We start from the raw sequence: 14,895 nt of genomic DNA, 5'->3' as shown, positions 1-14,895 counted from the left end.
TATCACACGCACTCATATTTGCTTGGAGGGAACAAAAATACGCCCTAGTTCTAATTTAGGTCAAACCAAAGTGGCTCCCACTAGTTTTCATAAAGCTAGATTTCTGGTGGGCCTCAATCGGCTAGGTGTTCCGTACGCATCCCTTTTCAGGGTTGTGGGGCCCACCAAGTAGAGAGGGGGTCATTCAATGACCTTAAGGGACACCATGGTAATGATGTGCATTCAGCCATGGTGTGCGCAAGAGCCACTAACGAGTTAACATGGGCCAAGTGCTTATGGCCCATGGTCGCAGCACATCATACATCCAAACATCACATGTAAAGGAAGAATTGATCCAATCAATTAACTACTGTAAAGCCCATCGAATGGCCCATTTAAAACTTAAAGCATTAACAATTAATGTTTACTAGGTGTATGGGCTGAATTACAGTTAGCAGTTCGGCCCATACAGCTTTTCTCACAAGAATGGGCTTTTGCAATTTTAACCCTTTAAAACTAGGCTTTACAGGTGGGCCAAATTAATGCCTATAATTGAACATCAGATTTGGAATAATCAGTGTGAGAAATATGGACTGAAAAATAGTCCCCTTCGAATCTCAGATTCGGTCCAAACAATTTTGGTCCAATCTAGTTCGAAAAGGTCCAAAACTGATTTTCAATTCAAGAATTAATTCAAGAAAGATCTGAAATTAATAATTTTTGATTTTAGCCAATCACAAATAAAAAATATGGACTGTTTGTACCACCTGCAAAACAGAGGTTAATCACAAAAGTTACAGTTTCATAAACTGTAAATCGCAGTATGTGATTTCTCCATCTGCAAATCTGCAGCGCCGCCATCTTCTTCCTTCTTCTTTAATCAAGAAAATAAATAAAAAACAGAAATCTTATTTCTATTAATTAGTTACATTCTTGATCAAATCCTATACATTCAGTCTAGAAAAAAAAATTATTTACAGACCGAATAATAATAAAAGGAAGAAAAAAGGGTGCGCAGACTATCTGCGCCAAAACTACACTGCGATCTCCAGGTTCGAACAGTCCATTAAATCAAAAACAAATAAAGAACATATCTAGATAAATTTTTTAGATTTAACAAAATTAATTTCAGATCAAACGCCCTTAACAAGAAACCATTTCTTGAAAAAAAAAGAAAGCAATCTGTGCAGATCTTGGCAGAACATTTTATGTTCATCTGCGTAGGGTCAGATCTGATTTTCTTTTGGTTCAAGATTCTAACCTGTGGCTCTGATACCACTGAAAGAATGGTAGGATCCATCTGATGGACGCCAAGAAAGGTGCGGAATGGGGGGCGAATTTCAAAAAAAAATTCCTACCTTCTTCCAACTGGGAATCATATTCCCTAAATTTAGAATACATTATTCAAGGATCCTACTTGAACCATAAACAAACCAGATCTGAACCAAAAGGAAACAGGAAGGATTATACCTGATCCGGAGAAATAATATCTTCCAAAGTTGGTGTTCACGCCCAAAGAAGTAACCAAAATCTGCTCCTGCTAAAGATGACACAACTGTGGATGGAACGGAACCAGCAGGGTGCATCCTACACACTGGATTCTTCACAAGAACCCTTTGGAAACCTTGAACACCGAATCCTGGTGTCTTTCTTGCAAGACTATTGTCAATAACTACTTTCTTGACTTCCTGTTGCTGAAAAGATCCTATCTTCCAATAGGTAGTGGCGGCGGATGAAGGAGGAGAAGTCCAGGGACGAAGAGGGCAGAATTGTCTCTTCTCTCTGGAGTCTGTGAGAGATCAAATCTCAGATTGCAGGATGTGTTTCTTGCTTACTCCAACCCCCTAGTTCAAAATCTGATATTTCTGCTAGGGTTTTCTCCTCTTTCTTCTTGATTAAGAAACCTCCCAATATTTTGGGAGTTATCCCAATCCAAATCAATATTTGGATAGAGGTTAATCTTAATCCTATCTGTAGATTAAGTTAGTTAACTCCTAATCTTATCAAGAGGTTACCAGATTCAAATCTAATTTGAACCTATGGCTCTGATACCACTGATAGAATTGTAGGATCCATCTAATGGATGCCATGAAGGGTGCAGAATGGGTGGGCGAATTTCAAAAATTTCCTACCTTCTTCCTACTGGGAATCATATTCCCTAAATTTAGAATATAATATTCAAGGATTCTACTTGAATCATAACCCAACCAGATCTGAACCAAAAGGAAACAGAAAGGATTATATACCTGATCCGGAGTAACAATATCTCCCAAAATTGGTGTTCACGCTCAAAGAGGAAACCAATATCCGCTCCTGCTGAAGATGATACAACTGTGGATGGAACGGAACCAGCAGGGTGCGTCCTACACACTGGATTCTTCACAAGAATCCTCTAGAAACCTTGAACACTGAACTGATTTCTTGACTTCCTAATGCTGAAAAGATCCAATCTTGCAAAAGGGAATGGCGGCTATTGGAGGAGGAGAAATCCAGGGATGAAGAGGGCTGAACTATGTCTCTTCTCTCTGGAGTTTGTGAGAGATCAAATCTCAATTCGCAGGAGGTATCTCTTGCATACAAACCCTAGTTTGAAATCTGATATTTCTGATAGGGTTTTCTCCTCTTTCTTCTTGATTAAGAAACCTCCTAATTTTTGGGAGTTATCCCAATCCAAATCAGTACATGGATAGGGGATAATCTTAATCCTATCTGTAGATTAAGTTAGTTGACTCCTGATCTTATCAGGAGGTTACTAGATTCAAATATAATTTGAATTTGGTCTCTTAGAGTGGATAAGGTTAAAGACCCAATCCTTTTACTAACATTAATCTCAGATTCGCCCCATGAATAGGTGATCATATCAGCCCAGTTCGAAATGGGCTTTTGGCCCATTAAGTGTTCAGTGTTTAACTAGTTTTCAATCTACTGCCCAGTTGGGCTTCTTTGTATGGTGTGGGACCCAAGCATTGATCTACACACCAGCCACATGGGTTCGGCCCAGCCTTTATTACAAGGCCTAGCCGAATTCATTGAAAGACTTAATAACCCCCTCGATCCCATCACATGGACCCTATGGGCCCAACACTTACATTAAGTGGTCTCTGGGCCAAGCCATCTTATAAAAACCCAGGGACTATGGGCAGGTGCAAGATTAGCCCATCAAGTATTATCCTAAATGGTCTTACACTTAACCTCTCATCCCTTAATGATCAAGCACTGCTTGACAAGAGAAGACCTCTCCCTCGGCTGCAAGGAATAGTACCGCACTCTCTACTCACATGGATCCCGGGAATTAAAACCTTTTGCAAATCTTTTGAAATCGTACATATACCTATATATATATATTAATTTTGCAAAACAAAATTCCAATGATTGAAATCAACTACTGGCAGTTTGGTTTCCATCAGAGAGAGTGCATTCCCGATCATTACCATTGCCCGAGAAAGAGGCTGATCCTGTCACTATGATCACTCACTCAGATGAATTCTCAGACTGCCCCAACATGTCCAGGTTTTGACCCCCACTAAGGATCTCACTGATGGACACATCAATGAAAGCCCGATCTGACACCTAATGATGTGTCATAATCGAGTTTAGGGGTCAGGTGTAACTTTCCAGTTTTGCCCATCTGTCTCCAAGGTCTAGGGCAATACTGGAAATCTGCTCTGGTTCAATGGTTCAAGCAATCCCATACTACATGTGCCTTGGGTCTTACCCTGATGGCCGAAACAAGCCATCCCAACACTTGGTGGCACATTAGTATCAGCCTTGGTAGGATAAATCTCCCCAGACTTATCCAATGGTTGTGAACATTTAAAACTAACAAAAGTTTTTGCAAGTGTCCAGTTTTAGGGTCTTACACAGAATTATACCAAACAACATGAATCAAACATGTACTTTATTTATTTACACTAAATGTCAAAAGTACATCAAAATGGATTAAAGCTAAGGGCATACAAAATTGTCTAACAATTATCCTCATCTCTTAATGAGAGTCCAGATCCAAATATAAGATTTGGATTAGAAAACTCCTAATGAGATTAGGATATCTCTCTTTAAGGCTATAAATAGGAGAGCAGGGCAAACCCTCAATATACAACAGAAATCTATCAAATTGCTGAATTCCAGAGAGAGACAATACAATTTGACTGCCCTGTCTCCTTCTCTCCTGCTCTTGTCGCCATACCAATTTGATCTCCACCTGTGGGAGTGATCAAGAAAAGGTTCTTGATATTACCTTTTAGCAAAAAAGGTAATCTGAAGTCGTGCTCACTAGCCTTCCATCAAATTCTTGTAGAAGAGCCATTCTGCTGATTCTGCTTCATCTTGCACCGTGTCATCTTCGGTGAAAGTAGTCTTTGGATCTTTCCCTAGGCATGAACTATTGGACAGTTTTTGTATGCCCTTAGCATCAATCAATTTTAATGTACTTTTGATATTTAATGTAAATAAATGAAGTACATGCTTGATTGATGTTGTGTGATATGCTTTTCTAAAGACCCTAAAACTGGACACTTATTGAGACTTGTGTTGGTTTTAAATGTTCACAGTCGTTGGATAAGTCTAGGGAGATTTATCCTACCAAGGCTGACATTGGTGTGCTACCAACTGTTGGGGTGGCTTGTCTCTATCGCCAGGGTGAGACCCAAGGCACACATAGTGTAGGATCACTTGAACCCTTGAACCGGACCAGATTTCTAGTATTGCCCTGAACCTTGGAGATTGATGGGCAAAACTGGAAAGTTACACCTGACCCCTACACCCGATTATGGCACTGCACTAGGTGTTGTATTGGGTTGTCTTTGATATGCCAATCAGTAGTGGGGGTCAAAACCTGGGTATGTTGGGATAGTCTGAGAATTCATATGAGTGATTGAAGATAGTGACGTAATCAGCCCCTTTGTTGGACAAAGGTAATGATCGGGGATGCACTCTCTCTGATGGAAACCAAACTACCAGTAGTTGATTTCAATCGTTGGAATTTGTTTTGCAAAATTTATATATATGATATGTAGATATATATGGTTTCAAAATGTTTGCAAATGGTTTTAATTCCTGGAATCCATGTGAGTAGAGAGTGCAGCACTGTTCCTTGCAGCCGAGGGAGAGGTCCTCTCCTGTCGGGCACTGCTTGATCATTATGGGCTGAGAGGTTAAGTGTAAGACCATTTAGGATAATACTTGATGGGCTAATCTTGCATCTGCCCACAGTCCCTAGGTTTTTATAAGATGGCTTGGCCCAAGGGCCACTTAGTGTAAGTGTTGGGCCCATAGGGTCCATGTGATGGGCTCAAGGGGTTCACTGGGCTTCCTAGTGAATTCGGCTAGGCCTTGTAATAGAGGTTGGGCCGAACCCATGTGGCTGGTGTGTAGATCAATGCTTGGGTCACATTCCATACAAAGAAGCCCAACTGGGCAGCAGTTTGGAAGACTATTGAGCACTTGATTCTTATTGGGCCTAAAGTCCATTTGAAACTGGGCTGATCTGATCACCCACTTAAAGGGACAAATTTGCAAATAGGATTAAGACTAAACTCCTGATGAAATCAGGAATGGGATGATCTAATCTACAGATAGGATTAAGATTATCCCTATCCAAATACATATTTGGATTGGGATAACTCCTAATTGGATTAGGAGGTTTCTTAATCACTAAGAAAGGTGAAAACCCTAATAGAGAATTACAAGAATTCGACCTAGGATTTAGCAAAAAACACTCTCTGCAATCTGAGATAGGATCTCATCCTCCTTAAGCTGAAAACTACATTCACGCCACTTTTAGCTTAGGATCTCGACTAGTCGCCGCCACCTTGCTGCATAGTTCAAACTCCATTGAAGGGAGAATCAAGAAATGAGTTCTTGATATCATTCTTTTCTGAAAAGCTGATTTGGTTCGGTGCTCTAAGCCTCCAATGAGTTCTTGTGAAGAATCCGGTATGTGAGACGTACACTGTTGGTTCTGCGCCACTATCGCTGTGTCATCTTTAGCGGGAGTAGATCTTGGATCCTTCTTTTGGCGTGAACACCAACCTTGGGAGATTTTGATTCTCCGTATCAAGTATAACCCTTCCCATGATCTTTGGTTCAGATCTGGTCTGGCTTGGTTCGAGTAGATCCTTGAATATTCGATTCTAAAATAAGGGACTGCGATTCCCAATTGGATGCAAAGTAGGAAATTTTTGAAATTCGCCCACCCATTCCGCAACATTTTCGGCATCCATACGATGGATCCTACCATTCTTTCATGAACACCTTCACTGGAGGTCATTACTACTTCGTATCAGGTATATCCCTCCACTCCCTTTTGGTTTCAAATCTGGTCTAGTTGAGGTTCAAGATTGATCATTGAAAATGTAGTTTTCTAAAATAGGGAATGTGATTCCCACGTGGGAGAGCGAGAAACTTTTGAAATTTAGCCCAACCTTCCTATAGGGTTCGGCCATCGAAATGATGGATCTCTCATCCCTTCACTGGTATCAGAGCCAGGTTTAAATCTTGAACCAAAATTAACCAAATTTGGAATTGCACAAATGGGCAGAAGGCGTTCTACCCGATTTGTGCAGATCAGCGTTTTTCTGGGAAATTTGTTCCCAAATTTTGGGCTATTGATCTGAAATTAAATATTTATAAATCTGAATTATATTTGGAAATTGTTTTGCATATTTTTCTTGATTTTTGGTCTATTTGTATGGTGGAGATCGAAATCTTTAACGGCGTAAGAAATTTGTGCAACTGCTGTTCTTTTTCATTATGGGTCTGTAATTAATTATTTTTAATTTTTAGACTGAATGTATAGGAATTCAATTTTGATGTAATATTAATAGAAAATAGTTTATCTATTTTATTTCATTCAAAGTTGAAGCAGAAAGCGCAAGGAGGAGAATTTCGCAGATTAGGGTTCGACCATCTGCGCTTTGCAATTTTGGAAACTGCATGCTGTGATCTAACTTTTGTTTTGCAGGGTAGCAGTCCTATGAAAAACCCTCCTACTGATTCTTGAATGTCTTGTTTCAATAATTTAATTTCAGATCATGTTCTTTAATTAAAAATCAAACCCTAGACCCATTCAAACCATATTGGACCAAACTGTTTGGACCGAATCTGTGGTTCGATGGGGGCTGTTCTCAGCCCTAATATTTCACTCATGGGTCCAGGAGTTGATGGTTAATTGCAAGATGCAATTCAGCCCATACCTGTAGAACCCAATTTTAATGTGTTAAAACTGCTTTAAACCATTTCAGCATAAAAGCTATATGGGCCGAACTGCTCTTTGCAATTCATCCGATATACCTAGATAATATTAATCAGTAATATTATGGATTTTTTATGGGCTTTAATTATGGGTTTTACAATTATTGGATCAATTATGATATTCTTGCATGTGATGTGCAACGTACATGGGCCATAAGTACTTGGCCCATGCTGATATGATAGTGACTCTTGTGCACACCATGGCTGAATGCACATCATTCCCATGGTGTCTTTAAGATTATTGGATGATCTCCCTTCATGGTGGGCCCCACACCAGCTTCCTCCACAAGAGGAACTGTGTGGAACTCTAGCCGTTTAGGGCCCATCTAAATCTAGCTTTATGAAAGCCAGCGGGAGCCACTTTGGTTTGACCTAAATTAAACTAGGGCATAATCATTCATTCCCTCCACTAAAATATGAGTGCATGTGATAGGGAGGTTCATATAATGAACTCTCTAAAGGCCTTCCATCATTAACATGAAAATGGGTCCTTCAGTAATGAGGAAACACACCGTAAAATTGGGCTATCCATTTGCTGTTGGATCTATTGGATTTTTTATGATAGGGTCTTATAGACCGATGTAGGAGCCTATCCTAAAATGGAAGACTCTCTCACGGTACCTTGGCATTCACGAATATGGTGGGTGAGCACTCACTACACAGAAATGTTTAACCTAAAATGGCAATGAACCTTGTCTAACAAAGGCCATTGGGAAAGCTCATAAGGTTAGTGGATATGACCCTTCACAGAAAGGTGGTGGGGTTATGTAGCTGAAATAGTTGGCTCCATGCACCCTATGTGATTTCCCACATTTCTAGAGACGTAATTCGTAGTCTCCATCACTAAGATAGGAGGGAAATTTCAAAGATGAATAAATGGAAATGGAACATAGATTTAAAGTCATATCTATGTAGATAACATGAATCAAATAAGGTTATGGACTAATATTTGCTTTGCCCTTTATCAGAAATGGAAAATAGACAATTTTCTAAATTGTTGGATGACAACAAACTTAAGGACCCAAACTACGCTGACTGGTATCGTAACCTTATGCTGGTCCTAATGTTTGAGAAATTGGACAAGGTAGCTAAAAACCTTGCCCTAGAACATCTAGGTGATAGGGCTTCTGAGGCATGTAGGAGGGACTATTAAGAATGGGAAGAGAAAAATTCTCTTGCCCAGTGCTACATCATAGCCTACTTGGATAATCCGATACAGCGACAATTTGATCAAATCGAATTGTCCAAGGATATCTTGGATAGTCTGAGGATGATGTATGAGGAACAGAATTGTTCTATTTGTTAGAAGGTCATGAAATGGTTCATGACTGCGCAGATGTCCAGGAACCAACAAGTTCATGACCATTGTCTTAAATGATGGGATACATCAATGAACTTGAGGCTCTTGGATTCGGGCTTGATCATGTCAACAAGGTTGATGCCATCCTAAATTCTTTACTTCATTCCTAAAATCAGTTCATCATGAACTACAACATGAATAAGCTAAATGTTAGTATCTAGGAACTCAGCAATATGTTGCAGAGGGCCAAGGAACTGATAAAGAAGGATGAGCCCATTGCCATGCTTGTTGAATCTGGCAAATCGGGCAAGAAGAAGAGGAAGGAAAAGAAGAAGCCTTAGAAGAAAGTTAGCAAGACCAAAAGGCAGAGGAAGGATAAAGCATCAGATGCTTGTCACTTCTGCAAATAGGTCAGCCACTGGAGAGGAATTGTCCTCAGTACCTAGAAACCAAGAAACAAGAATCCTTTGTCATAGAAACCAATTTGTTGGTAACTTGTACTTCTTGGTGTATTGACTCGCTTCCACTCATGCATGTAATACGTTGCAGGGGTTCAGGACAAGCAGAAGATTGAGTCATAGAGAGGTGATTCTTTACTTGGGGACTTCTACAAGTGTTGTAGCTACAGCCATAGAGATTGTAGATTTGTATTTCAGAGAATGATTAATTACATTAAAAGATTGTCTTTATGTATCAAAATTTGAGAAAAATTTTGATTTCTATTTCAAAACTGTGTGCGAATGGATATTCTGTTCTTTTTGGTAATACGATTACTATTAAAAGAAATAACAAATTCCTCGCAGAGGATAACTTGAGAATGGTCCCTATGTTCTCCATCCTTCTCTGGAAACAAATATAATAGAAACTACGTTGAATGATATCCCCAAGAAAAGAGCCCGTGATACAGTTAATCCCACGTGCCTGTGCCATTACCGACTTTGCCATATTAACATAGATCATATGACAAGGTTGGTAAAGGATGGTCATTTGGTTTTTCTAACTATAGAAGATTTTCCAACTTTTGGACATTGCCTTTAGGGTAAGATGATGAAATGGCCATTTAATGGTAAGCCTGAAAGATCAACAGGCACACTTGACCTTATACATACTGATGTATGTGGTCCCATGAATGTTAGGACATGTAACCAACACATTTACTTCATAACATTTACCGATGATTACTCACGATATGGTTATGTGTACCTAATGAGACACAAGTCTGAATCTTTTGAAAAGTTCAAAGAGTTCAAACAAGAGATCAAGAAGCAGTTAGTGAGAGAAATTAAGACCCTTTGATCAAATTGAAGTGTTGAGTATCTCTCTGATGAATTTAGGGACTACTTAAAGAACAATTGGATAGTATCACAACTAGCTCCTCCTGTTACATTATAGCTAAACAGTGTGTCAGAGAGGAGGAATTGGACTTTATTGGATATGGTCCGATCACTTCAAGTTCACTTAGAGTTACCCACATCCGTTTGGAGTTATGCATTGGAGACTATGATATACATGCTGAACCGGGTTCCAACCAAATCCATTCCAAAGACTCCTATGAGCTATGGACCGGTAACAAAATAAGTGTGAGACACTTGAAGATTTAGGGTTGTTTGGCACATGTTAAAAGAATGAGTGCTAACAAATTGAAATCCAAAACCGGTCGTTGCCTATCATAGGCTACCCCAAAGGCTCTATGGGTTACTTATTCTATGACCCAAGAGAATAGAAGGTGTTCTGTAGTCGAAATGCCCATTTCTAGGAAGATGATTACATCCTGAACAATCATCATCAAGTAGGTGTTCTTGATGAGGAGAGTTCGGGGGTATTGATCAACCTAGGAGATCTACCTAGGTTTCCATGCCTCCAGTTCATTTTGACTATGAACAAGAAAGTTACTTGGTGGAAGCCACAACTAGTGAGGAGGATCCCGTGACTTATATGGAAGCTATGTTGGACATAGATTCCTTGAAGTTGGTAGATACCAAGAGAGCTGAAGTGGATTCAATGGAGACCAATGGAGTCTAGACTCTGATAGATCCACCCCCTGGGGTAAAAGCAATTGGTTACAAATGGATCTATAAGAGGAAGAAGGGCCCCGATGGTAAGGTTGAGACCTACAAGGCTCATCTTGTGGCAAAAGGGTACACTCAGAAAGAAGGAATCGATTATGAAGAAACCTTTTCGCCTGTGGCAATGGTTAAATTTGTTTGGCTCCTGCTAGCTATAGCAGCATGCCATGATTACTTGATTTGGCAAATGGATGTCAAAACCGCGTTCCTGAATGGAGATCTTACTAAAGATATCTATATGCAGCAATCGCAAGGTTTCATAGCTACGGGTCAGGAACACATGATATATAAACTAAACCGGTCCATATATAGACTTAAGAAGATTCTAGGAGCTGGAACATCCAGTTTGACTCTACCGTCAAATAGTTTGACTTTGAGCAAAATCCGGATGAGCCCTATGTTTATAGGAATTCTAGTGGGGATAAGGTTACATTCCTAGTTTTGTATGTAGATGACATTCTACTAATTGGGAATGATATAAGAATGTTAACTACAGTGAAAGTGTGGCTTTCACAGCAATTCTTCAAGAAAGATGGTAGGTGCCGAACCCAACCAAAGATAAATAGTCTTACTCTGGGTTACTAATTTGTAGATAGTGATGAGCAAGGTCGTTCTCCACATGGATTGAGTGGATTAATTTCCAGGTAGATGGATTAAGGGGGGTTGTAAAGCTAAGGAAAACTAATAAATAGCAAAAAATAACAGAAGATTAAATCGATGGGAAAAACTTCCGGTTGAAGGGACAAGTTCAGCTTTGATTCATAGTATTGATCTTTGATGCAAAGATAGATTCATATGTTTATGAATAAATTGGTTATATCTATTAACAAGCTTTAACAGCCAGCATCTACTCTTATTATTCGACAACCAAAACAAGCTCTTTGATTGCTTTCCTTATTAATAGGTAGTCTTAAACAAGCTCTTAGGATTTAACCTATTAATAGCATTAAGAGGGGAGAGACCCAATTCTGGTCAGCGATCTCACAAACTTGGATCGTTTAAACTAGATCATATATTTTCCTAACATAGATTGGAAACTTTTTTGCAATCAATTTATGTTAGTTGCCACCATGACCGAACCTACTAATCATATATGAAATTGGAGGTTCAATCGGCCTTAGATTATTTCCATTGAATGAGCAAGGGGCCCTTCTTGCTTAATCAACAAAAATAATCCACACAATTAATTCGCAGAAAACATATGAATACCCATAAACAATGAACTGAAATAAAAATCAATTAGATCTCACAATGCTTAAAGAATCAAGGCTTCCCTAACCCTTCAACCAGAAATAAAAATTTACAGACACTTCATGATGAAATCGCAGCTTCCATATAAGAAAGGGGGGTGAACTCTTGCTTCTTCCTCCTTGGTTGCTGATTTCTCTCTCTGAAGATAGAAGCTCTCTTGGAGGAATTGATGCTTTGGGTGCTGGTCCGCCCCCCCCCCCCCCTTTATAATGATTTGGGGAGAGGGCTGCTCTCCAACTCCCTTGAGGAGATTATCCTCAAACTGGAAAGTCCTAGTCTAATTTGAACTTATCCTACCTAACTCTTATCTCTTATCTTTCTAGGATTACAATTTGAGAATTTAAATCTGATAAAACTCTTTTATTGAGACTACATTCAACTTCTATTCTAATGGGCTCTTGGATCTTGAATTCGAACTGACAATTCGGGCTTGCTTCAAAACTCTTCTGTGAAATGGGCTTCAGCTTGTAAAATGGGCTTTGCTACGAAATTTCTATGACTTTGGGCCCGAATTCATCTTTGATGCTGACCGATTCTGCCAAAACCCAGAACATAAAAGTTGTGGGCCGTTTTCTTATGTTTCCAGTGCTTCTTGAATTGTCCAAATCGGAGTAGGGAATTGAGAGTTGTGGCCAGATCACTGATCGGTGCCGAAACTGTGCAAAATCATCCGACTAGCCTTGTTTTCTTCCAACCGCCTTCTTGCTTGCCCTGAATCATAATACAAGAGTAATGAGTTCAATTAGGTACCAATTAAGTGTAAAATACTGAATATTGAGGGATAAAGATATGACAAATTTTATTCTCATCAAATCTCCCCACACTTAAAACCTTGCCCATCCTCGGGCAAGTCACAATTCAAGTAAAAAAGAACAAGAATAAACTAGCTACCCTACCAATTTTTAAACTCAAATCTCCTTCATCTTTCTCCACAAGTATTCTAGGTTAATTGTTGTGAACCATTAACTCAACACAACCAAGTCATACACGACTCATTCATCAGTCAATCCATTTTTTGCTACTGCAAACCAGGTAGTAAATTAGGGAAAACATTTTATCTTCTCTCTCTTTTTATTTTCTTCTTTTTCTCTCTTCTGAAGAAGTGAGTGCATTTTATGCTCCATCTCACTTTTGGATTACTTGGTTAGTAGGTGCATTTTATGCTCCATCCAACTGTTTGAATTACTAGTTAGTATGTGCATTTTATGCTCTGTCCTACTATTAGATGACTTGGCTGGTAGGTGCATTTTATGCTCCATCCTACCATCGGATTACTTGGCTGGTAGGTGCATTTTATGCTCCATCCTACCAATTGTAACAATGGTAAAGTATTGCCCTGTTTACTTAAACCTAAATTTAGGACTAGCTTAAAAGGGAATGGTTTCAGAAAGGTCGTGTACTCCTTAATTGTACCTCATTACTAGGTCCACATGAATTTTTCCAATATATTGTTTCAATTGATTTCAAAAGAGATTAGTTTTTTTTTTTGTTTTCTCGTACTGAAATAAAATGGTTAAAGCCTGTACTCCCCCACCCCCCACACACTTAAAACTTAATAAAAGGTGGAAATGACTAGGCGATAAATGCATAAACAAGAAAAGAACAAACTTCCCTGTTTTTAATCATAAACCAGATCCTCCAGGTCTTGTAGTTGCAACTTCCTATGTTTTCCCCTCTCATCCATCATGGGTGGGTTCAAATCTGGTATAGGGGCCTGCACAATAGATGGGAGGAGTTTTGTGTGAGCTGGAGGCAAGTTTGCAGTTCTGAATTCAGCATAAACTTCTACTCTGCTCGTTGCAGTCGATCAGGCCCATTGTTAAGTGCAACCTTCAATGTGTCTTCTGAAGGGATAGGATATCCATCACATGGATGCCCAAAGAATGCGGAATAAGGGGGCAAATTTCAAAATTTTTTCTCTCCCTTCAACTGGGAATCGAATTCCCTGTTTAGAAAATTATATTTTCAAGGATCACTCTTGAACCATAAACTGAACAAGATCTGAACCAAAAGGAGTAGGGAGGGATTATACCTGATATGGAGAAGCAGTATCTCCCAATGGAGGTGTTCATGCCCAAGGAAGGATCCAAAATCTGCTCCCACTGAAGATGGCGCAGTGTAGGGTGGAGTAGAATCAACAGTATTCTTCCAAAAGAACATGACCCTTCGCAAGAATCAACTGGATGGTTTGTGAATACAACTCCAACCAATATTTTCTCCAAAAGATTGGTGTCAAGATCAAATCTTGATTTCTCCCAAGAACTGGAGATCAAACTGCTAGAGGCAGCGGTTGTAGGAAGGAGGCAGGAAGAGAGTATATGTAGGGTGCAAAATTCACTCTTCTTGTGATGTTAACTCTGAAGACAAGAGTGTGCTAGTTACTTGTCTAAAGGCTATTGCCCCCTCCTCCTTTTATAATCTCACAGGGATCAGCTCCTAATCCCATTAGGAGTTGGAGATCCAAATCATATTTGGATAAGAAGTCCCTTTAAGTGATAAGGGATAACCCTTATCTTATCTGCAGATCAGATCAGCCACCTCCTAATCTAATTGGAGGCTTCAAGATCTAAATCTGCATAGGACCCCATCGTAAAGATGTATCCAGATGTAGACTTTCTATCATCTAGGTCTGACTAGAAATTGACATCAATATACCCAAAGATTTGTAGTGAACTACCATCGAATACCAGACAAAACTCTTTTGTCCTTTGAAGGTATTTCAATATGTTTTTCACGGTGGTCCAATAGCAATGCATACTTGTTTGCTATGATTATATGTATTTTTAATTTTAAGTAAAGTTTCACTTTTCTTAATGAGTGACAAGTTTTTATTAATAAATTCTAGAATTAATTATTAAAATTTATATACTAATAACTATTAAATTAACAACTTAATTACTAAATACTAAGTACTAAGTAATAAATCATAAAAAACAAATAATATTATTTAATTAATACAATAAAAATGTTATTTATAAAATAATAAATAACAAAAAATAATGACTAAAACTAACTTTGTAAATAGTAAAAAATTAACAATAAAATCCC

This window comes from Nelumbo lutea, chromosome 4 (genome assembly GCF_056320005.1).
Source record: "Nelumbo lutea isolate HS-2025 chromosome 4, American lotus-T2T, whole genome shotgun sequence".
In the NCBI taxonomy this organism is placed as follows: domain Eukaryota; kingdom Viridiplantae; phylum Streptophyta; class Magnoliopsida; order Proteales; family Nelumbonaceae; genus Nelumbo; species Nelumbo lutea.
Note: the sequence above shows the minus strand (reverse complement) of the source record.